Below are 22540 nucleotides of genomic sequence, written 5' to 3'. Positions count from 1 at the left end.
TGGTCGGATTGAACTGAGGCACGGTGGGTCTGGGGCTACCTACCCACGGCCAAAGTCTTTGGAGACGCAGGGTCCCAGGTGTATCCCGGGACTTGAGCTGCATGTGGTGGACTTGGGCAGGTCTGGTGCCGACTTTGAGCTCGTTTTCCCAGCTGTGAAATGGAGAGGAGACCCTGCAGCGGGTTCTTCCTGGTAGCGTCCCAAGACTAAGCACTCCTGGCCTCTGTCACTCGCATTTTCTCACACGTGTGTGCTGTTTTCCAGCAGTTACGTGGGTCTCATGTCACAACAGATTGAACGCAGAAGCTGGCATGAGAATCCAGCTGTCTTCTGTTCAGACACACACGGAAGAGATTTGCAAAATGCAGCAAACAGCACTGTTCTCCCTAAAAAAATATATTTTTTTGAAAAGTTGTTACTTGTCATTTAAAAATGTAGTCCTGCTAAAATTTTAGAAATAGTTTTTTTGGGATTTTTTTAACACAAGCTGTCTGGGGTCCTCAATATTTTTTTTAATAGACTATTTTTTAGAGTATTTTTAGGTTCACAGCAAAATTGAGAGGAAGTACAGAGTTCCCAGATGCCCCCTGCACCACCACTCATGCACACCCTCCCCAATACCTTTTACTCATCATAATGATGTACATATATGTGGTTTCTTGGACGAGTTCCTCATCCAGAGATAGGATTTGCAAATATTTTCTCCCATTCTGTGGGTTGTCTGTTCACTTTCTTGCTGGTGTCCTTTGAAGCACAAATGCTTTTAACTTTGATGACGTTCCCCCATTTATTTTTTTCTTGTGTCGCTTGTGTTTTTGGTGCCATAGCTAAGAAGGTTTTACCTGTATGTACTTCTTTTTTTGTACTTTTTATTTGTTTTTAAACTAAGCATACTCTTTTTTTAAGTAATTTTATTTTATTTATTTATTTAAAAATTTTTTTGGCTACGTTGGGTCTTCGTTGCTGTGCACAGGCTTTCCCTAGTGGCGGCGAGCGGTGGCTACTCTTTGTTGCGGTGCGCAGGCTTCTCATTGCAGTGGCTTCTCTTGTTGCGGAGCATGGGCTCTAGGCGCACGGGCTTCAACAGTTGTGGCATGTGGGCTCAGTAGTTGTGGTGCGTGGGCTCAGTAGTTGTGGTGCGCGGGCGCAGTAGTTGTGGTGCATGGGCTCAGTAGTTGTGGCATGCAAACTCAGTAGTTGTGGCACGCAGGCTCAGTAGCTGTGGCTCGCAGGCTCAGTAGTTGTGGCACGAGGGCTCAGTAGTTGTGGCTCGTGGGCTCTAGAGCACAGGCTCAGTAGTTGTGGCACACAGGCTTAGTTGCTCTGCAGCATGTGGGATCTTCCCAGACCAGGGCTCGAACCCGTGTCCCCTGCATCGGCAGGCGGATTCCCAACCACTGCACCACCAGGGAAGCCCGCCTCATTTGCCTTTAAGGCAGATGCTACGACGCATCTCGTCCAGTTCAGTTTCCGTGTCTCCCGTAGCCGCCGGACAGGAGAACTTGAATGTGGGAACCAACCCTTCTGCCTCCAGAGTTGGTGTTCTTAACTGCCATGAGTGTTCCTCTAATTATTATCTTTTAAAAGATTAAAGTTGAGGTAAGGCAGAACATCCCGGGGGGCTATCACTCAGTGAGTCCAACATGGCCGTTTTCCCTCCAGTGTCAGAAAAATCTGGGGTACCTTCACCTATATACAGAAGCAGAGGGCTTGCATGTAGGGGCCGTGATATTAAAAATAATAGGAAGAGAAGCAGTAATCACACACCACAAGTCTTTTCACCATGAGAGCATCTGGAACAGGGACTGAACAGGAGAGCCTAATGCGGCATCACCCGTCTCACTCCGGGTGCGTCCCCTGTGGGTGCCTTTGCAGAATGGTGGGTGGACTTCCTTTCTGCTTGGTTTACAAAACTTTCCTCATGTTGTATTTTCAGTCCAGCTCACGATCATTGAATTCATGATGCCAAATGCTCAGATAATGAGACTCACCTTAACCCCCCCTCCCCTAAACACAACAAGCTGCTCCCAACTGCAATCATGTGAACTTTTGCAAATTGCACTGTGTTATACGTGCATTAGGAACATTCATTAAGGGGTCAGCCCAACCTGAAGTCCATGAAAAGGCTGGATGAGACCTTGGAAGGCCTGGAATTCCAAGGAGAAAATGCTGTTTTCAACCTTATTGTGGTCTTGGAGGCCACATTTCGGTTCACTTGTCACTCGTTTTTCTAAACTTCTTGCTTAAGTTTTTGCAAGTCATTTGGAGGCTGCAGATGGAACTTTTTCAAGGGAGACACAGATCGAGAAAAAGGATGTAGTTTATGACTTCTGTGGGTGTCAGCTGGACTTCCCTGCGCTGCCATGCCTTTTTTCCTGCTCTCTTCCTTTGTGCCTTCACCCATCCACGGCTCCAAGTAGCAAGCACCGCGTGGGGGCACTGACCGCACAGCCCCAGGAGGTGTGGGAGGGGTCGACTGACCTGCCCAGAGCCATGCAGCTGGGGAGTAGGAGTCCCCAGACCAACCTTTAGCAGATGCGCCACGGACGTTCCTTGAGCTGAATCGACAGAGGCCAGTTGCTTGTTCACGTGTCATGAGTTCTTCTAGATCAGGGCTCTCATCTGGGTGAACTGGCCCCCAGGGGACCCTGGGCGGTGTCTGGGGCATCTGTGGTTTTCATGACCAGGGTGGGCTCCTGGCACTGAGTGGGCGGGGCCAGGGAGGCTGCTGCACACCCCACAGCGCCCAGGACGCCCCCTCAGAGGATGACCTGGCCCTGAATGTCCACGGTGCTGAGGGGGGGAACCTTGTTCCTACCCCATGGGGTCTGTGAACAAATGAAGGCACCCGCCTTAAAAATGCAAGAGGCGGGCTTCCCTGGTGGCACAGTGGTTGAGAATCTGCCTGCCAATGCAGGGGACACGGGTTCGAGCCCTGGTCTGGGAAGATCCCACATGCCGCGGAGCAACTGGGCCCGTGAGCCACAGCTACTGAGCCTGCGCGTCTGGAGCCTGTGCTCCGCAACAAGAGAGGCCGCGAGAGTGAGAGGCCCGCGCACCGCCATGAAGAGTGGCCCCCGCTTGCCGCAACTAGAGAAAGCCCTCGCACAGAAACGAAGACCCAACACGGCCAAAAATAAATAAATAAATAAAATTTTTTTAAAAAATTGCAAGAGGCAAGGATCCCTGGGGGGTGGGAGCAGGGAGAGGGGAGACCACCACATCCCTTCATTCAAGTGCTTCCGGGTTGCCGCTGAACTTTGACGTTCCAGACCAAACCTGGGTTGACAACCTACTTCACAACCTTAGAGAAATGCCCAAACTTCCCCGAATTTGGGGATTTTGGTACCCCCTGGCATGCAGGGCTGCCAAGGGATGAGGGATCATCCACAAGGTCTGCATCCTGCATTCCAGAGGCCGGCAGGGCAGTGCTTTTTCCGCCAGCACCCCTTGAAATGCTCTCAGAAACCAGACTGGTTTGTTTGGATGAACTGAGGAAGGGCTGGGCCAGTGCAGGATTTATTTTGGTGAAACTGAAACCTCAGATCCCAGCGTAGATTTTCAAGAAGACAGATAATCCCCGAGTCAGCGAGGGAAAGTGCAGCGCTCCCGGGGTGAGCCCAGGACAGCAGGCCGGCCAGCAAAGCACCACGTGGTATTTATGCTTGCGGAGCGAAGAGCAGGGCGCCCTTCCTGCCAGCAGGAGCCAGTGGCATTTGGTTTTTCCAGCCACACGTGGGGCACCCCGCTTCCTGCCTTGTCCTGCTCTCCAGCTCGCAGCCCCACTTCTTCACCAAAACTCAGTGGAACTGTTCCTTAGAAACTCAACTTCCCATTTTTGGAGATGTTTCTTAGAAACTAGACTTCTTTCCAGCTTGCAGTGAAGTGACCTTTTAGTTCAGCTTCAATCTTTTTTTCCTTCATGTAAAAATAAATTTATACAGAAGTGATACTGGCTCAGTATAAATCAGCATTCTCTCAATCTTCTTTTTTCTTTTTTTCATGATCCTTTTTAGACTTCCTTGTCCTAATTGCTTATCAAAAAGAATAATGCTGGCAGTGGATGAAGACATACCATATATCTAAACACCATGAGTTCATAATGATACTTTTAAAAACCTCTTAATTGTTGAATTAATTGTCCCTCCTACACTGTTGGTGGGAATGTAAATTGGTGCAGCCATTATGGAGAACAGTATGGAGGTTCCTTAAAAAACTAAAAATAGAGCTATCGTATGATCCAGCAACCGCACTCCTGGGCATATATATCTGGTGAAAACTGTAATTTGAAAAGATACATGCACCCCAATGTTCATGGCAGCACTATTCACAATAGCCAAGACATGGAAGCACCCTAAATGTCCATCGACAGAGTAATGGATAAAGAAGATGTGGCACATATATACAATGAATATTACTCAGCCATAAAAAGGAATGAAATAATGCCATTTGCAGCAACATGGATGGACCTAGAGGTTATCATACTGAGTGAAGTAAGTCAGACAAAGACAAATGTCATATGCTCTCACTTATATGTGGAATCTAAAAAATAGTACAAATGAACTTATTTACAAAACAGAAACAGACTCACAGACATGGAAAACAAACTTACGGTTACCAAAGGGGAAGTGGTGGGAGGGATAAATTAGGAGTATGGGATTAATAGATACACACCAATAAATATAAAATAGGTAAACAACACGGATTTACTATACAGCACAGGGAACTATATTCAATATCTGGTAATAACCTATAATGGAAGAGAATCTGAAAAAGAATATATATACATATATATAGCTGAATCACTTTGCTGTACGCCTGAAACTAACACAATATTGTAAATCAATTATAGTTCAATTAAAAAAACCCTTAATTGTCCACCTTTGGAGGTTGCTCATTATTGGGAAAAATTCAAGTTCTGGTAATCAAAGAGTTGATGAGAAAAAATTCTCCTTATGGAAGACCCATAAAATACTAACAGCACAGGGGCTTCCCTGGTGACGCAGTGGTTAAGAATCCGCCTGCCAACACAGGGGACATGGGTTCGAGCCCTGGTCTGGGAAGATCCCATATGCCGTGGAGCAACTAAGCCCGTGTGCCACAACTACTGAGCCCACATGCCACAACTACTGAAGCCCGCCCGCCTAGAGCCCGTGATCCACAACAAGAGAAGCCACCGCAATGAGAAGCCTGCGCACCGCAATGAAGAGTAGCCCCCGCTCGCCGAAACTAGAGAAAGCCTGCACGCAGCAACGAAGACCCAACACGGCCAAAAATAAATAAATAAATAAATAAATAAATAAATAAAAATTAAAAAAAAAAGATGTTGGGGGTGTAATAAAGATCACCACAGTTAAAAAAAAATTACTAACAGCACAGGTACACTGTGTATCTGTTTATGTGTCGTCTGTACAGCTGTCCTTCATGCATAAAAAGAGTTAGATTTTTCTCCCCTCCCGGGGAATCGAGTTTCACCCCCTGTCGAGAATGTATTTATAAATAACACAGGCATGAGAAAGTGGAAATCTCCAACCGCAAGCCCTGCTCCCTGGAATTAACCCCCCGTCGAGAGTGTGGGATAGATGGGAATTGACGGTCATTGACACAGGGACAGGGGGCCGAGTGTCCAGTCTAGATTTGCCCACAAATTTTAATTGTGAGTCTTGGGCAAGTTTCTTTGTTTTCCTACATTTCAGCTTCCTCATTTGTTTGGTGGAATAAAAACCATCACAGAGACGTTGTGAGTGTGAAATTGGATCATTTATAGAAAAAGCTAAGTGGAAGGCCAGATGAGAGTAATGTGCTAACTAAATGCTCCCATTTCACCTCTGACCTTTCCTTCTAGACTTTTCCTGTGCACGCACCCATGGAAATGGGGATGTGTGACGACGCTGAGTGCATTGCACATTTGCCATCCCAAGCCTTACCTGGGAGGATCCCAGGTGGCCTGGGCTGAGAACACGTCCCTTTGTAGTGACTGGGTTCTGGTGGGTTCCTCAGATGTTTGGGACCACATTTTAGGTTGATTTCTTAGCTCCAGGTTCTAAGCCACTTGGGGTGAGAACAGGACTATGGCTGCCAATCCCCAGGGAAGCCCATAGGCTCAGATGGAGGTGGGCATCTTACTGCACCTCTGCACTGCCGGGTGGACTTTCTGTCTAGTCTCTCTTCCCCTAAGGATGCAGCCCTATGGGGGTCCTGGCCTTTTAAATATATATATATATATATATATATATATATATATATATATATATATATATAAATATAAATAAACTTTTTATTGTGGTAAAATACACATAACATAACATTTATCATCTTAACCATTTTAAGTATAAAGTTCAGTGGCATTAAGTTCATTCACACTGGGCTTCCCTGGGGGCACAGTGGTTAAGAATCCGCCTGCCAATGCAGGGGACACGGGTTCAAGCCCTGGTCCAGGAAGATCCCACATGCCGCAGAGCAACTAAGCCCGCGAGCCACAGCTACTGAGCTTGCGCTCTAGAGCCCACGAGCCACAACTACTGAGCCCGCGCGCTATAACTACTGAAGCCCACGCACAGCAACGAAGACCCAGTGCAGCCAAAAATAAATAAAATAAATAAATGTTAAAAACAAATTCATTTACACTGTTGGGCAACCATCCCCACCATCCATCTCTAGAACTTTCTCATGTTCCCAAACCGAAACTCTGTCCCTTTTACGTTTCCTTTCTGATATTTCATTGTTAGAGTAAAGAAATATTGATACAACCAGTTGCTGTATGTTAATCTTGTATCCTGCCTGCTACCTTGCTGAATTCATTTATCAGCTCTAGTAGTTTTTATGTGGAGTCTTTAGGGTTTTCTATACATAGTATCATGTCATCCTCATATAATGACAATTTTACCTCTTCCCTTCCAATGTGGATACCTTCTATTTCTTTTTCGTGTCTGATTGCTGGCGAGGGCTTCCAATACTATATTGAATAGAGGTGGTGAGAGAGGGCATCCTTTTTGCTTGTTCCAGATTTTAGTGGGAAGGCTTTCAGCTTCTCACCGTTGAGTATTATATTGGCTGTGGGTTTTCTGTCCCCGTTAAACACTGATTCTCCATCCCTTCCCCCAGCCCCTGGCCCCCACCATCTACTTCCTGTCTCTGTGGATTTGACTCCTCTAGGGACCTCTTGTGAGTAGAATCAGACAGTATTTGTCCTTCTGTGTCTGGCTTATTTCACTCAGCATCATGTCCTCAGGTTTCATCCACACTGTAGTGTGTGTCAGAATTTCCTCCCTTTTTAAGGCTGAATAATATTCCAGTGTTTGGATGGACCACATTTTGTTTTTCTGTTCATCTGTTGATGGACACTTGGGTTGTTTCCACCTTTTGGCTATTGTGAATAATGCTGCTGTGAATATGGGTGTGCAAATCTATGTTTGGGTCCCTGCTGTCAATACTTTCAGGCATACACCCAGAAGTGGAATTGCTAGATCATAGGTAATTCTATGTTTAATTTTCCGAGGAAGCTTCATACTGTTTTCCATAGTGGCTGCACCATTCTACATCTCCCCAACAGCCATGCCCAAGGGTTCCAGTATCTCCACGTCCTCACCAATCTTGTTCTTTTCTATTATTGCTTTTTTATTTTTATAACAGCCATCCTAATGGGTGCAAAGGGGTATTTCTTGTGGTTTTGACTGGCAGTTCTCTAATGGTTAGTGCTGTTGAGCATCTTGTCATGTGCTTATTGGCCATTTGTGTGTCTTCTTGGGAGAGATGGCCATTCAGGTGCCCATTTTTTAACCAGGTTGTTGTTGGTTTAGTAGGAGAAGTTCTTTATGTATTCTGGATATTAACCCCTTATTGGATATATGATTTGCAAATATTTCCCCCCATTCTGTTGTTTGCCTTTTACTCTATTGGTAATCTCCTCTGATGCACAAAGGGTTTTAATTTTGATGAGGTCCACTTTTTGTTGTTGTTACCTGTGCTTTTGGTGTCATATGTAACAAGTATGTACCCTTCATATACTGGGGTGGAAAGGATACTTTATCCCCTCAGCCTCTCTCCCCAGAATCCATCACCCCAGTCTAACTAGGAGGAAGACATCAGACAAGCCCTAGTAGCGGGACTGTTTCACCAAGTATCTGGGCACCCTTGGCCTGCTCAGGCTGACACATAAAATTAACCTTACAACGCCTAAATGTAGCATCTGGTCCTGGGTGGGATCCTATGACAGAGAAAGAACACTGGGGAAATGCTAAGGAAACCTGAATAAATGTGCATTTTAGTTAGTAATAATGTATCGATATTGGTTCATTAATTAAGACAAATTGCCATATAATGCTAGAAATTAACAATAAGGGAAACTCGGTGTGGGGTGCGTGGAAACTCTGTATTATCTTCACAGTTTTTCTGTAAACTGAAAACTATAAATTAGAAAGAGAAAGAGATTATAAACACAATAGCAACACCGAGGTGGCTGAGCCCAGCAGCCAGTCTCTCAGCCTGGCAGCCGACGCACCCCTCCCACCACGCGGGTGTGCAGCCCTCTGGTGTCTTGATTCTCTGCTAGTTTTCTTCCTTTTTGTGAGCCCAGAGTGTTAGTTTTCTTTAATCTGGTATTGCTTGGGCTTTACAGGAAGGGAGACATAGGCAATGCAGTCTGCCTTGTTGCTAGAAACAAGTCCTGTGACAGAAGGAGATCTTTTTCAAAACAAAAACATAACAACCATACTTTTCTGCCTTTAACAGAAACTTAACAGTGTATTTTGGCTGTCACTTTTTGTCAGTACAATAAGTATGCTGTATTTAATTTCCCTAAATTTTATTTTTGCAACACTTGTAGGTTCATAGCAAAATTGAGGGGAAGGTGCAGAGATTCCCCATATGCCACCCCCCCCCCCGACGCATTTAAAATTTAGTCATTGACAAATGACCTTCCACAAAACTTATACCAATTTAAACTCCCTTCAACGGCACCATTGCCCCCACAGCCTTACCATAATGGTTAGTAATTAAATGTAAAAGTTTTGCCAGTCAGTTGTGTGAAAAATGATGTCTCTTTGATGTATTCATATTCATTTATTTGGTCATCAGAGAGATTGATCACCTTTTCCCTCTTTGTTTCTTTCTCTTTTTCTTTCTTTCTTCCTTCCCTCCTTCCTTTCTTTTTCTTTCTTTCTTTCTTTCTTTTTCTTTCTTTCTTTCCTTCCTTCCTTCTTTCTTTCTTTCTTCTGTTTGTATATCTTCAAGGACCTTTATTTTTCCTGAGATTTTTTTCTTATTGATTTGTAGGTGCTCTTTACATATGATGGGCACTAACACTTTGTCTATTACATATGCTGTGAGTGATTTTTCCAGTTTGTTATCTGTCTTTTTATTGGCTTTATGGCTCTCACCCATCCTGAAGCTCCCAAGTGTAGAAGAGAGTTTCCTTTAGTCATTAGCCCTGGGAAAAACTTTTCCTCTACATTGGTTCTTTAGGTGAATAGCCTTGTCAAGGAGTTGGGAGTGAGAGGAACTCTGGGTCTCATGCTCAGGCCCCCATAATTTCTCCCTTAAAAAAAAATCAATTAACTATTTTTTTTTCAAATGACAACACACTGAAAAATCTAGGAAATAACAAAAAGGCATAAAGAAGAAGCACACATCATATTATATTTTTCCTCTTAAATGCCACCACTGCTTTTCAGTTTGGCTTCAGAAAAGCAAGGTTTTCCCTGAAGCTCTTCAGGCCTGGTAAGTCCTTGGAGACACAGGTGGTGGGCAGCAGCCCCTCATTCCAGGGCGGTCTGTGGGGTGTGTGGAACGCCAAGGTTGGATCCCGTGTGCATCTCTGGCATCTTACAAGAGAGAGAGCGGGGCAGAGTGGAGACGGGGTAGAGTTTTGGCAAATAGCATGGGCACACAGGAGTATTCCTTACAAATCTTGTAAGAGGTGGCAAGGAGGGCTGATTATTTTTACCCTCCACATCATTGGTTCACAGAGCCTTCTGAGCGAGGCGCACTTGTTTGTGAGTGGAACATGCTGCGGGAGAATTTTCTGCCTTGTCCTCTGAGAGATGTTGTGTTGCTAGGTTATCAAGAGCATCAGGAATCCAGGGAAGAGTGTACTAATAAGAACCATGTTTAACTTTGAAAAATAAAATAGGTATTGACATTTTTAAAGGATAAGAATAGTATTGGATCATGGTTTGCAGCTCCTGAGTTCTAGTTGCAGTTCTACCGTTTCAAGTGTGTGTGTGTATGGAGGGATGGACAGATGGATGGATGGATAGATGGATGGATGAATAGATGAATAGATGGATGGATGAATGGATGGATGGATGGATAGATGGATGGAGAGAGAGTGACAGTTTTATTGACTATAGTTCACATAATTCTACCATTTCTAAGCCTCAGTTTTCTCATCTATAAAATATGTGAAAATGATCATGCACTCAATAGAGTAAAATTGAAAACCACCCTTACCTGTTCTGTTTCTCCCATAGCACCTCTAATCTTTTTGTTTTAATGATACTCTTAAAAACCAATGTGTCCGGGCTTCCCTGGTGGCGCAGTGGTTGAGAGTCTGCCTGCCAATGCAGGGGACGCGGGTTCGAGCCCTGGTCTGGGAAGATCCCACATGCCGCAGAGCAGCTGGGCCCGTGAGCCACAATTACTGAGCCTGCGCGTCTGGAGCCTGTGCTCCGCAACAAGAGAGGCCGCGATAGTGAGAGGCCCGCGCACCGTGATGAAGAGTGGCCCCCGCTTGCCACAACTAGAGAAAGCCCTAGCACAGAAACGAAGACCCAACATAGCAATCAATCAATCAATCAATTAATCAATAAAAAAAATAAATCTTTAAAAAAAAAAAAAAAAAAAAAACCAATGTGTCCGAAAAATCCATTTGGATAAAGGGCCTGACCTCTTGATAATGTTGTTACTTATCATTTATTTTCCAACAGCGTTATAGAGTTAAAATTTATATACTATAGGGAATTCCCTGGTGGTCCAGTGGTTAGGTCTCCTCGCCTCTACTGCAGGGGGCATGGGTTCAATCCTTGGTCGGGGAACTAAGATCCCACAAGCCGCATGGCCAAAAAAAAAAAAAAAAGAAAGAAATTAAAAAAAAATAAAATGGACATTAAAAAATTTTATATATTATAAACTTTACCATTTTAAGTGTACAATTCAACAGTTTTTAGTATATTTACAGAATTTACAACCATCACCACCATCTACTTCCAGAACATTCTCATTACCCCCAAAGGAGACCCCGTCCCCATTAACAGTCACCCCCACCCCCTCCCCCAGGCCCTGACACCTAATAACCCACTCTCTGTCTCTCTGGATTTGCCTCTTCTGGACGCTTCACGTAAATGGAATCACACGCTATGTAATCTTTTGCATCTAGCTTCTCAAACTCTGTGTGTTGTGGGGTTCATCCATGTTGTAGTGTGTATGCTATGACTTTTTAAAATTTAATTTTAATTTTAATTTTTAAAATTCATTTCACTGAAGTATAGTCAATTTACAATGTTGTGTTCATTTCTACTGTACTGCAAAGTGATTCAGTTATACATATATGTATACATTTTTTTTCATATTCTTTTCCATTATGGTTTATCACAAGATGTTGAATATAGTTCCCTGTGCTAAATGGTCATAAACATCATACAGCCCTCCATGCTCAGGGCCCAGGGGCACCAGATCAATGTTTTATTACCCTTCCTGCTCCCATGACCTGGATACGGGAGGAGGGGACCAGATTAAGGCAGTAGAGGTGGGAAAGATGCAGGAAGGCCGAGAGGCAGGCGGGAGATCTGAGGAGCCGTGTGAGAAGAGGCCTGCCTGGAGGACAGCACGGGGGCCCCAGTGTCACACCTAAGCCACCAGGGAGAACGATGGTGCTGCGCAGCCCAGCGGGGGAGCCTGGAGGAAGAGGGGACCAGCTGGAGGAGTTCGTGAGGTGACCAGCCATCTGGGCCACCCTGGTTTGCCGGGGCTGAGGGATTCCCAGGGTGCAGGACTTAGAACGCTCAACCGGACAAGTTGGTCCCCCTGAGTTTGGGGTTCCCACGGAGCAGCCAAGGACAGATGCGTCAGCAGACATTTGGGAGTGAAGGTGGGAGGAGGATGGAGAAGAAATACGGCCCCGACGGGACAACGTTCCCACAGGGCTGGCGTCCGGCTCCAGCTGCCCTCTGTCCCCACCCTGTTCCCGGCCAAGGAATTGGCCCTTTGACCTGCCCTGCCGGGCTCTGGGCAGCTGTTGACTTTCAAAACAAAAACCGAAAACCTCATGACGTGTTTTAAGAGGTCTGTTTACTACCTGTCCCTCTGCAGAGAGCCCATCATGGGCTTATCTCAGTGGGACTTTCTAATCTGCTGCCCTTCTGGTTGTCCCGAGGGAGTCAATGAGACTGTAAAGGCCAGTCACAGTTCGGCAGGACCCCCGTACCACCCCCCCCCCAGCCCCTGCCCCGTCCCCACCAAGCCCAGGAGAGACTCGTGGCTCCAAGACTAGCTTGGTCTCTCAGCGGCCTGTGGTGCGCTGCACTGCTGCCGTGCCGTTTATACCCAGATCTGTCATCTGCACGCAGAGACACAGTCTTCCTTCTTCCTCTCCAATCTGGATGCCTTTTATTTCGTTTTCTCGCCCAACTGCCCTGACTGGAACTTACAGTACACATTGAGTAGAAGCGGCGAGAGCGTGCTTGCGTCCTTGTGTCCCCCCCTGGTGACGGTGGAAAGGCGTGCAGTCTTTTACTGGGAGCATCCTGGTGGCTGTGGGGTTTCCGGGATACCCTGGATCAGGTTGAGGAACTTCCCTTCTTTATTTCTTTATTTATTTGGTTGTGCTGGGTCTTAGTTGCGGCCGGCGGGCTCCTTCGCTGTGGCTTGCATGGAAGTTCCCTTCTATTCCTGGTTTGGTGAGTGTTTTTATGACAGAGGAGCATAGAAAGATGTCACGTCTTCATCTGCATCATATTGAGGTGGTCTTGTGGGTTCTGTCCTTTACTCTGTTGACGGGCTGTTTTATGTGGACTGTCAGATGTTAAACCGACCGTGCATTCCGCCACGTGGCCGTGGGGTAGAATCCTCTTCATATGTCGCTGGGTTCGGTTTGCTAGTATTTTGTGGGGGACCATGGACGTTTGATCAATGCACTGAAGAAGGGATTACGGAAGAGGAAGAGGAGGTGTGGCTGAGAGGTGTAGCATGAGGGGGGGTTGCTCTTGGAACTGTCCTGTGTCTTGACTGTGGTGGGGGGCATGAATCTACACATGCACTAAAGTTACATGACACACACACATGCGTGCACAGGACACTGGGGACATCTGACTAAGCTCTGTGGGTTGTGTCAGTATCAATTTCCTGGTTGTAATGGACTGAATGTCTGTGTCCCCAGAATCCATATGCTGAAGCCCATGGGATGGTATTTGGAGATGGGGCCTTTGGGAGAGGATTAGGGTTAGGTGAGGTCATTAGGGTGGGGCCCCCATGGTAGGATTCGTGTCCTTGTAAGGAGAGGAAGAGAGACCAGAGCTCTCTCTGCCATGTGAGGTCACAGCAGGAAGGCAGCCGACTGCAGGTCAGGACGTGTACCCTCACCAGGAACCAGCCACGCCGGCACCCTGATCTCAGACTCCAGCCTCCAGAACCAGAGAAGTGAATGTCTGTGCTTTAAGCCCCCCAGCCTGTGCTATTGTTCCTACAGTCCAAGAGGACGAAGACACTGGTTATGATACTAACCATAGTTATGCGAGATGTTACAACCGGGGGAGGCCGGGGGAAGGGTCCACAGTATTTCCCGCACATGGTTTTTGCAACTTCCTGTGAATCTGTAATGACTACAAAAGTTTTAAAATTTACTTTTTAAAGCAGAAATTAAAAACAAAAAGGACACTGAGTGCAAGAGGGTGGCTAAACCCACACAGGCCAAGCAGCCCCCGTGGGTGGCCCTGGGCCCAGAAAGGGACCGTGTGTGTGGAAGCTTCCACCCAGGACAGTGCAGGGCAGGGCCTCCAGCACGTCCTCTCTGTGAGCTCAGAGAGGCAGCACAAGCTTGGCAGTCCCCTTGTGAAAATGGAGCAGGAGACGTGCCCGAAGCCTTCGAGCAGAAGAGGACCTGTGATGCTCTCAACGCCACCAAGAATTGCCAGCCACCCTGAGGTCAACAGACTTTTCCCATGAAAGGCCAGGTAGCAACTGATTTTGGCTTTGGAGACGAGGAGGTCTCTGTTGCAGCTATCCAGCTCTGCCACGCAGCCTCCAGAAGCTACTCGTAAAGGACTGTGGGCGGCCGTGTTCCAATAAAACTTTATTGACAAAAGCAAGCAGTGGACCAGATGGGGCCTGGGCCATGCTTTGCCCACCCCATAGCTGAATCTGGGCGTGAGCACCTTGATGAGAATCACCATAGTCTCGCCTTTTGCCAGAAGTCGGTGAATAAGCAGCAAGCGCTTCTGCTTCCGTAAGTTCAAGATCGCGGGCACGTGTCCGGGGACCGTTAAATGGATGCAGAGAATGGCAGAGGCCTGCTGCTCCGCGGCCGCAGAGATTGCCTTAGGGGCCTGTGCTGTGAAGTGAAATACATCTCACAGGGACCATCAACCCGTTTGGGGACGGGCCCAGCTTCCTCGTGTGCCTCTGGGGTGTCATGGCTTCTACGTTGCTGGTTGTGTCTACCTACCTGTCTGCTTTCCTATCTATCTACCCATCTGTCATCTAAGAATCTATGATTGTACGTATGTTTCTGTCATCTCTATCTATCTATCATCTATCTATCATCTGTCTATTCATCCGTCATCTATCTAAGAATCTATGTATGTATATTTTTTCTATCATCTAGCTAGCTAGCTAGCTAGCTACCTACCTACCTACTTACTAGAGAAGCCATGGGTTCACACTGAGATCCCAATTCCGAGCCCATCCCTCCATGTTCCTTGTCGCCTGCCCCTTTGCATGTTTGCAGACGCTTTCTCCAAGCACAAGAAACAAGTCTCTGAGCATCCCCAGCGTGTTTCCTTTTTTGCTCAAGGACACCACCTTCGGGATCTCACCAGTCTCTCCCCCCGTGTCGGCCCCCACTGCCCAGCACCCCTGCCCTGCCCCGTGGTCCCAGGAAGCACCCTGCCAGCTCCGTGCCCTGGGTGCCAGCGCGGCTCCCCGCCCCCTTCTCTGCTAGAGGGGGGACCCCGCCGCCTGTCCCGCCGAGCCAGGAAGCAAAGATGTGGGGCATGGCCTAGACTGTTTGTCCTTCCTAAACATGCATTCAGGAAACAGAGTGAAGTTGCAGAGGAGAGTGGGGGAGTGTGGGCGTTAAGTGTCTGCCGAGCGGGGTGCCGCCACAGGGCTTGGTGCTGAGAGCAGTGTGGGGCGGGCACCGAGAAGGAGGAGACGCAGATCTAACCAAGCTTCCCTTCCACGAAATCCTGCAGTGAGGGACCCCGTCCTTAGCTGGGGGTGGATCTGCACCTTTGAGTTTTCTGGGAAGGAAAACGCAGCAGCCAGCTTCCCGCAGAGAGGAGCCAACCGGAGCCTGTGGGCCGACTGCACCCACCCCCGCCAGCCACTCTCTCTGACTCATTGTGTCTTCATGACCTTGTTTCCTTCTGAGCCCAGAGCCCAGCATCAGGCCTCCTCCTCCCTCCCTCTGACCCTGGTGTGTTTAGTCCTGACGATGACCTCATTCATGGTGCTGACCTCATCCGTGGTGCGTGGGGTGGGGAAGGGTAGGGGGAGGCTGGCCATCACCTAGCAGGGGTCTTGCCCCAGGCGACTCTGCGCCCCGCAGGGGACACTGGGCAGTGTCTGGGGACATCTGTGGTTGTCACGACTGGGGGGTTCCCGGCGTTGAGGGGGTGGGGGCCAGGGGTGCTGCTCCACACCCCGCAGCGCCCAGGATGGTCCCCCACAGAGAAGGACCCCGCTGGTCAGCAGGGCTGGGGGTGGGGAGGACCCTGGCTAAGATGAATCCCCTTCCCCCGGGAGACCAGTCATGGGGCTTTGCTAGTGTCTCTGAATTCTGTCTCATGAGTGACGGCAGATGCTCCTCCTGAGAGCTCCTGGAGGCTGAGACAGCATCATGTTCCTTTCATGCTACAGTGGTTGGCACGATGCTCCTCAAGTTAATAACCTTCTGTGAAACGTACAAGCCCCCAAATGACTCGGCAGCCCACCTGTGCTCCCCTCCCTCCAGGGCGGACTCTCCCCTTCAGCCCCTGGCCGGTCAGTGGTCGTAGCCTGCACAGCCCATTCCCCACAGGCCTGGCTCCCTGTTGTCATAACAACCAAAGCCCCTGGCGTTCCCAGGCCCAGGTGCTAGATCCGACAGCTCCCCCAGGTCCCCGGGACTCTCCCAGACCTCAGCCGTGGCTCCGCTGCAGCTGTGATTCTCATCACAGAAATCACCGACCAAGGAGCGTCCATCCATCTGTCTGCCGAGGACCTGGGCAGCATGTCGGCCGTCAGAGCCCTCCCCAGGTAGACGTCTGACTGCAGCACCTCCCCGATTTCTTCCTAGGTCTGTGAGTCAGCTGTGGTGAAGCCCCCAGCCCCATGCGGGCCTCACCCGGCGATCCCGAGGTGGCTGAGACAGCTTTGCTCGTCACGACTGGGGGGCTCCTGGCATCCAGTAGGTGGGGGCCAGGCATGCTGCTCCACAGCCCACAGCGCCCCACAGAGAAGGACCCGCCCCGAATGTCCGCAGGGCCGAGGGGGAGACAGACAGGAACACAACAGAGATTTATGGGGTCAGGCTTTGGTCTCAGAAGGATGGCAGCGTGTGGGGAGGACGCAGAGCGGCCGGACCGGAGGTGGGGAACGGCCCTGGAGAACCTATGGGTGTTGCAGGACAGCAGCCGGCGGGGGCTGGCGGGACACGGCAACTGGTCTGCTGTGGACAGAGACCAGCGGCCAGGGGTGGGGGGCACGCAGAAAGGAGGGAAGGTTCTTGGAAACAAATACATGGAGGAGACGTGTGCATTTGTGTGGAATATATGTGTGTACGTGCATAAAGGTGTGGCAGGAAATCTGTAAATATCTATCACAATCCGTCTTATCTGTTTATCTAGCTTATCTATCCTTTACCTATCATCTATGTATCTTTTTTTAATTTATTTTTGTTAACATCTTTATTGGAGTATAATTGCTTTACAATGGTGTGTTAGTTTTTGCTTTAAAACAGAGTGAATTAGCTATACATATACATGTATCCCCATATCTCTTCCCTCTTGCATCTCCCTCCCTCCCACCCTCCCTATCCCACCCCTCTAGGTGGTCACAAAGCACCGAGCTGATCTCCCTGTGCTATGCGGCTGCTTCCCACTAGTTAGCTATTTTACATCTGGTAGTGTATATATGTCCATGCCACTCTCTCCCTTCGTCCCAGCTTACCCTTCCCCCTCCCCATGTCCCCATCTATGTATCTTAGCTTACCCTTCCCCCCCCCCGTGTCCCCATCTATGACATGTCCCCGTGTCATGTATTTATCATCTATTTATTTGTCATCTATTTATTTGTCATCTATCTATAGATCATCTACATATTGACTGATGTCACCTATCTATCATCTCTTTGTCGTATGTATAAAATCTGTCTATTGATCTGTCATCTATTGATGCGTTAACTACCTGTCATCTCTCTGTCTGCACACACGTTTTTCAGGGGAGCACTGAACAGTGATTTGCAGGCACCACGCCCGTGACCCTGCATGTCTCAGCGAGCACCTGCTGTGACACCCTCACACATCAGCACAAAACCAGAACCTTATAGCACCTGCTATCCAGCCCAACAGAATTTTCCACATTGCCCCTCGAGCGTGTTTTTGGGACCGGTGGCTGCTGTTCTCTGGGCTCCAGGGCCCTGTCCCGATCCCACGCTGCCTCTGGTGACCACCCTGGCCTCCGTCCATCAGGGAATGGAGTCTGTTTCCTTCCCATGAAAGTGACCCCTTTTCCAGAGCCCGAGAATCTTATGGAACGTCCCACCTTCTGGATTTCTTCTTCCTCCTGTAAAAGAAGGAGAGGGCAGAAGCTGCCCCTCTGTAACCAAGGCAGAAGGAAGGAAGGGCTCAGGAAACACCTTTCCCAGCCCCGACAGAGAACCGTGGTGGCAAAGCTCGGCGTCATCACACGCTGTGTGAGCTCCTGGGCCGCGTGACAGTCACCACACACGGGCAGCTTACACCAGAGATTTACGTTCTCTCGGTTCTGGAGGCCAGAAGTCAGAAATCAAGGTGCGGCACATTCGCACTCCCTGCGGAGGCTCCAGGGCAGGGTTCTTCCTGCCTCTCCCAGCTCTGGGGTCCCTGACGATCCTCACATCCCTGGGCTTGTGGCCGTATCACTCCAGACTCTGCCCCCATCGTCACATGGCCGTCTCCCCGTGTGTCTCCGTGTCCCGATTTCCCTCATCTTCTCAGGACACCAGGGCCACCCCACTCCAGTACGACCTCTCGTTAACTTGATCACATCCCCAACGACCTTATTTCCTAATAAGGTCTCGCTCACAGATCTGGGGGGTCCAGACATGAACATGCCTTTTTGGGGGGACACAATTCAACCCGCACAGACGCTGGCACCACTGGGGGAATGTGTAGGGGCACAGGACCGTTACCCAAAGACGACCTATCAACTGCAGCGGGGAAGGACCCTCGGCAAAGACCCAGCCTCCCCCCGCGGCCCGCCGCACGTGGCTCGAGCTGCCACACAGCCGCCCAGGACCGTGTCACCGAACGCGCTCTGGCTATCAGACCTTGTTGCAGGAAACTGGGACAGGGTTATGGACCCACCAGGAAGCACTTCGCCACCTCTGATTACCTTTTATTTTTTTATTTTTTATTTTTTTATTTTTATTTTTTTTGATTACCTTTTAAATAAACCTTCTCCTTCTTGGATAGTTTTAGATTCACAGACGAGCCACAGACAGGACAGAGTGTGCCCGTCACCCACCCACCTCCGTGTTGGCACCTGACACCGCCTGGCCATCCGTGCATCAGCCTTAATGGGACCCCAGCGTTTATTCGGTTGTCACCTCCTTCCATTAGTGTCCTCTGTCTGTCCCAGGACCCGCGTGATGACAGGCTCCTTGGGGCTGTGACCTTCTCGGACTTCCCTTGTTTTCGATGATTGGGACAGTTTTGAGAAGGACTGGCCGGGAGTTTTGTAGAAAGTCCCTCTCTTAGGGTCTGTCTGGTGTCTTTCTCATGCTCAGGCTGGGGCGATGGCTTTGGGCAGAGAGACTGAGGGGGTGAAGGGCCCTCTCTCCAGCACATCCAGGCTTGCGCTGCCGTGTGACTTAGCGCTGTTGGTGACCCCGGCCAGGCCGTGTCCGCCTTCTCCGCCGTGGTGAGGACTTGAGGTCGTGTTTGTTTGGATCCACTTGTAATATTTATTCTGCGTTCCCACTGGGGGGATGGGTGTGCATCCGTTCTCTCTTCTTTCACTTGAGGGAATCTTGGCTCAGCAAAAACCTGGCTCCAGGGTCTGTGTGTCCTTCCCGCCCGCCCCGTCCTCTGTCTTGGCTCACGGACCTGGCGCCCCAGCTCACAGCTTCCCGGCCAGACACGTCACCCCAGCCACCTCCCCGTGAGGCCCTTGCTCTGAATTTAGGGGCCTGCTGAGCAGATGGGAGGCTCGGCAGGGAGCTGGCAAGGTGCTCTGGACTGTGGGAAGCGTGAAGCCCTGGCTTCTGCACCAACCAGCGTGGCACAGGGTGCAGGCTGCACCCCCCAGGTCCCTCTCGTGCCATCACCGTGTCCCAGGACACCAGGTCCAACCAACACGTGGTCCACAGTTTGTAAAGTGGTGAAAGGTTGGGTATTTTTAAGTAACTTTTCCCCCACTGTCTATGAAAATGATACTGGCTCATTGTTTAAAATTTTTTTCAGAAAACACACAAAGGTTTACAGAAAAAGAGAGATACTGAGAGTCACTGAACTGTACACTTTAAGAGGGTGAATTTGATGTGCGTGAACATACCCCAATTGAAATTTAAATTTGCTAATTTAAAATTAGCAGAAGTTCACCACTGTTAAAATACCCTCCAGGCTGTCTTTTTCTAACCGTTTGTTTTCAATATAGTTTCAAATTTACCAAGAAGTTGTAAGAATAGGACAAGGAACTCCTTGTACCCTTGATATCCACGTTCGCCGACTGCGTACGTCTGCTTTATTATTCTATTTATAATTCTTTCTCTCCCTGTGTGTGTACGTGTATGTAGAAGTGTGTATGTATACATCATACGTAGATAGGTGTGTGTGTGTGCATATATGTACATACACAGTTATAGGATGTAAACTATGGTACGTATAGTTATGTGGTTATCCATACACATACCGTTGTATATATATGTAGTTATACATGTATGCAGATCAATTTTTCTGAGCCGTTTGGGGCTAAGTTGGAGACATCATGCCCCTTAACCCTTAAACCCCTCAGTGTATCTGAACCGAAAACAAGGACATTCTCTTATGGGACCACAGGACTGTGATCAAAATCTGGAAATTCCACATTGACACGGGTCTCATCTAAGCCACGGTCCGCAGTCAAATTCTGTCACTGTCCCCACGTCATCTTTCACAGCCATCCCAGACCCCTCATTGCACCCAGGTGCCCTGGCTTGTCCGCCTCCTTGGATCAAAGGCCAAAAGTAACATTTCATTGTATTACCTACTTTTTTTTTTTAAACAAGTTTATTTTTTTCTTTTTTTAAATTTTATTTATTTGTTTATTTATTTATTTTTGGCTGTGTTGGGTCTTCGTTTCTGTGTGAGGGCTTTCTCTAGTTGTGGCGAGCGGGGGGCCACTCTTCACCGCGGTGCGCGGGCCTCTCACTATCGCGGCCTCTCTTGTTGCGGAGCACAGGCTCCAGACGTGCAGGCTCAGTAGTTGTGGCTCACGGGCCTAGTTGCTCCGCGGCATGTGGGATCTTCTCAGACCAGGACTCGAACCCGTGTCCCCTGCACTGGCAGGCAGATTCTCAACCACTGCGCCACCAGGGAAGCCCTACCTATAATTTTTTGATGACAACAGTTTTTTTTTTTTTTTTTTTTTTTAAAGGATTTTCTTATTTATTTATTTATTTATTTATTTATTTTTGGCTGTGTTGGGTCTTCGGTTCGTGCGAGGGCTTTCTCCAGTTGCGGCAAGCGGGGGCCACTCTTCATCGCGGTGCGGGGACCGCTCTTCATCGCGGTGCGCGGGCCTCTCTCCATCGCGGCCCCCCCCGTCACGGGGCACAGGCTCCAGACGCGCAGGCTCAGCAACTGTGGCTCACGGGCCCAGCCGCTCCGCGGCATGTGGGATCCTCCCAGACCAGGGCTCGAACCCGTGTCCCCTGCATTAGCAGGCAGACTCTCAACCACTGCGCCACCAGGGAAGCCCTGACAACAGTTTTAAATGTTTCATAAAGGTCATTGTAATAGTAATGCTTTTTGTGGATTATCTGTGTCCATTGTTAACAGTTCATTTGGAAGGTTTTAAGGTCATTTGCAACTTAGAGAAGAGGTGCAGAAACAGTACAGAATTCCCTAATACCCTTCACCCAGCTTCCCTTGGTCCATGTCTCTTCCATAATCACAGAACATTGATCAAAGCTGAGAAATCAGTCTTGCTGCAGTCCTACTGACCAAAGCATGGAACTGATTCTAATTTCAGCGGTTTTTCCATGAATGAACTTTTCCCATTGTCCATCCTATCCAGGATCCCACATTCATTAAGTTGGTTTGTTCATCTCTTATTGATTTGTTGGAAATCTTTATATATTAAGGACATCATACCTGTGACAAAATATATCCCATTTTGCCTTTTCATTTTGTTATGGGGAATTAGGAATCCCATAGACCAAAGTCCTAATCCCAGCCAGAGATGGGGGGCAGCTCTCATAGGAACATGCCACGTCCTGCGTTAAGGAGAGTTATGGGAACAAACATCAGACACCCAGCAGGGCACAGGCCACATGCCAGGCCCTCCACAAACTGTTCCCACACCTTCCCATCCCCCCTAAACATTCGCTGTTCCCCTAGCATGTGTTGAACAAACAGCCACACATGATCGTGTGAAAAACCTCAGGATTTTACCCCGCAAAGTTGTGCTGGCCATGAGCCAAATTCATCCATCTGAGCCAACATCTGTTGAGTGAGGAGGAGTGAGTGGGAACTCGCCAGGCACTTGGGGGTGGGGGTGTGTGTCTTCTGGTCTCCCCCCTGAAGGAGAAAGGACGGTGCCCCGAAAATACGGAGCAGGAAACTCCATCCCTGCAGGGCAGGGCACAAAGCCCCCGGTGCAGCCCGCATCCAGGCTGCAGTCAAACTGCTCAGGGATTTGGCTGCAGGTGTGTCATTGCTGCCTATTCAGGACGCCAGGGATGAACACGCCAGGGATGAGCACGGGGCCAGTTCTCACCCTCCTGCTGTTTGGGAACTCCGCTGATCCCTCCTGGGAGCCCTCCTGGGCAATTTGCAAGTGAGGAAATTGACACCTGACATCCAGGCCGCCCCCTCCCCATCATTCTGTCACCTAGACCATCCTTTTTTTGTTGTTTTTTTTTCTCTACTCTCATTATTAGGGACTTT

The 22540-nt window shown here is 48.7% G+C and overlaps 1 protein-coding gene across 2 annotated transcripts in view; it reads left to right on the top strand.

Moving 5' to 3' along the window:
• The window catches only part of GNG7 (G protein subunit gamma 7), a 156972-nt gene that overhangs the window by 80290 nt on the left and 54142 nt on the right, over positions 1 to 22540 (top strand). The gene's annotated exons all lie outside the window — the stretch shown is intronic.

Source organism: Balaenoptera acutorostrata, chromosome 2 (assembly GCF_949987535.1).
Source record: "Balaenoptera acutorostrata chromosome 2, mBalAcu1.1, whole genome shotgun sequence".
Lineage (NCBI taxonomy): Eukaryota > Metazoa > Chordata > Mammalia > Artiodactyla > Balaenopteridae > Balaenoptera > Balaenoptera acutorostrata.
Note: the sequence above shows the minus strand (reverse complement) of the source record. Positions and strands in the feature narration are given on the sequence as shown.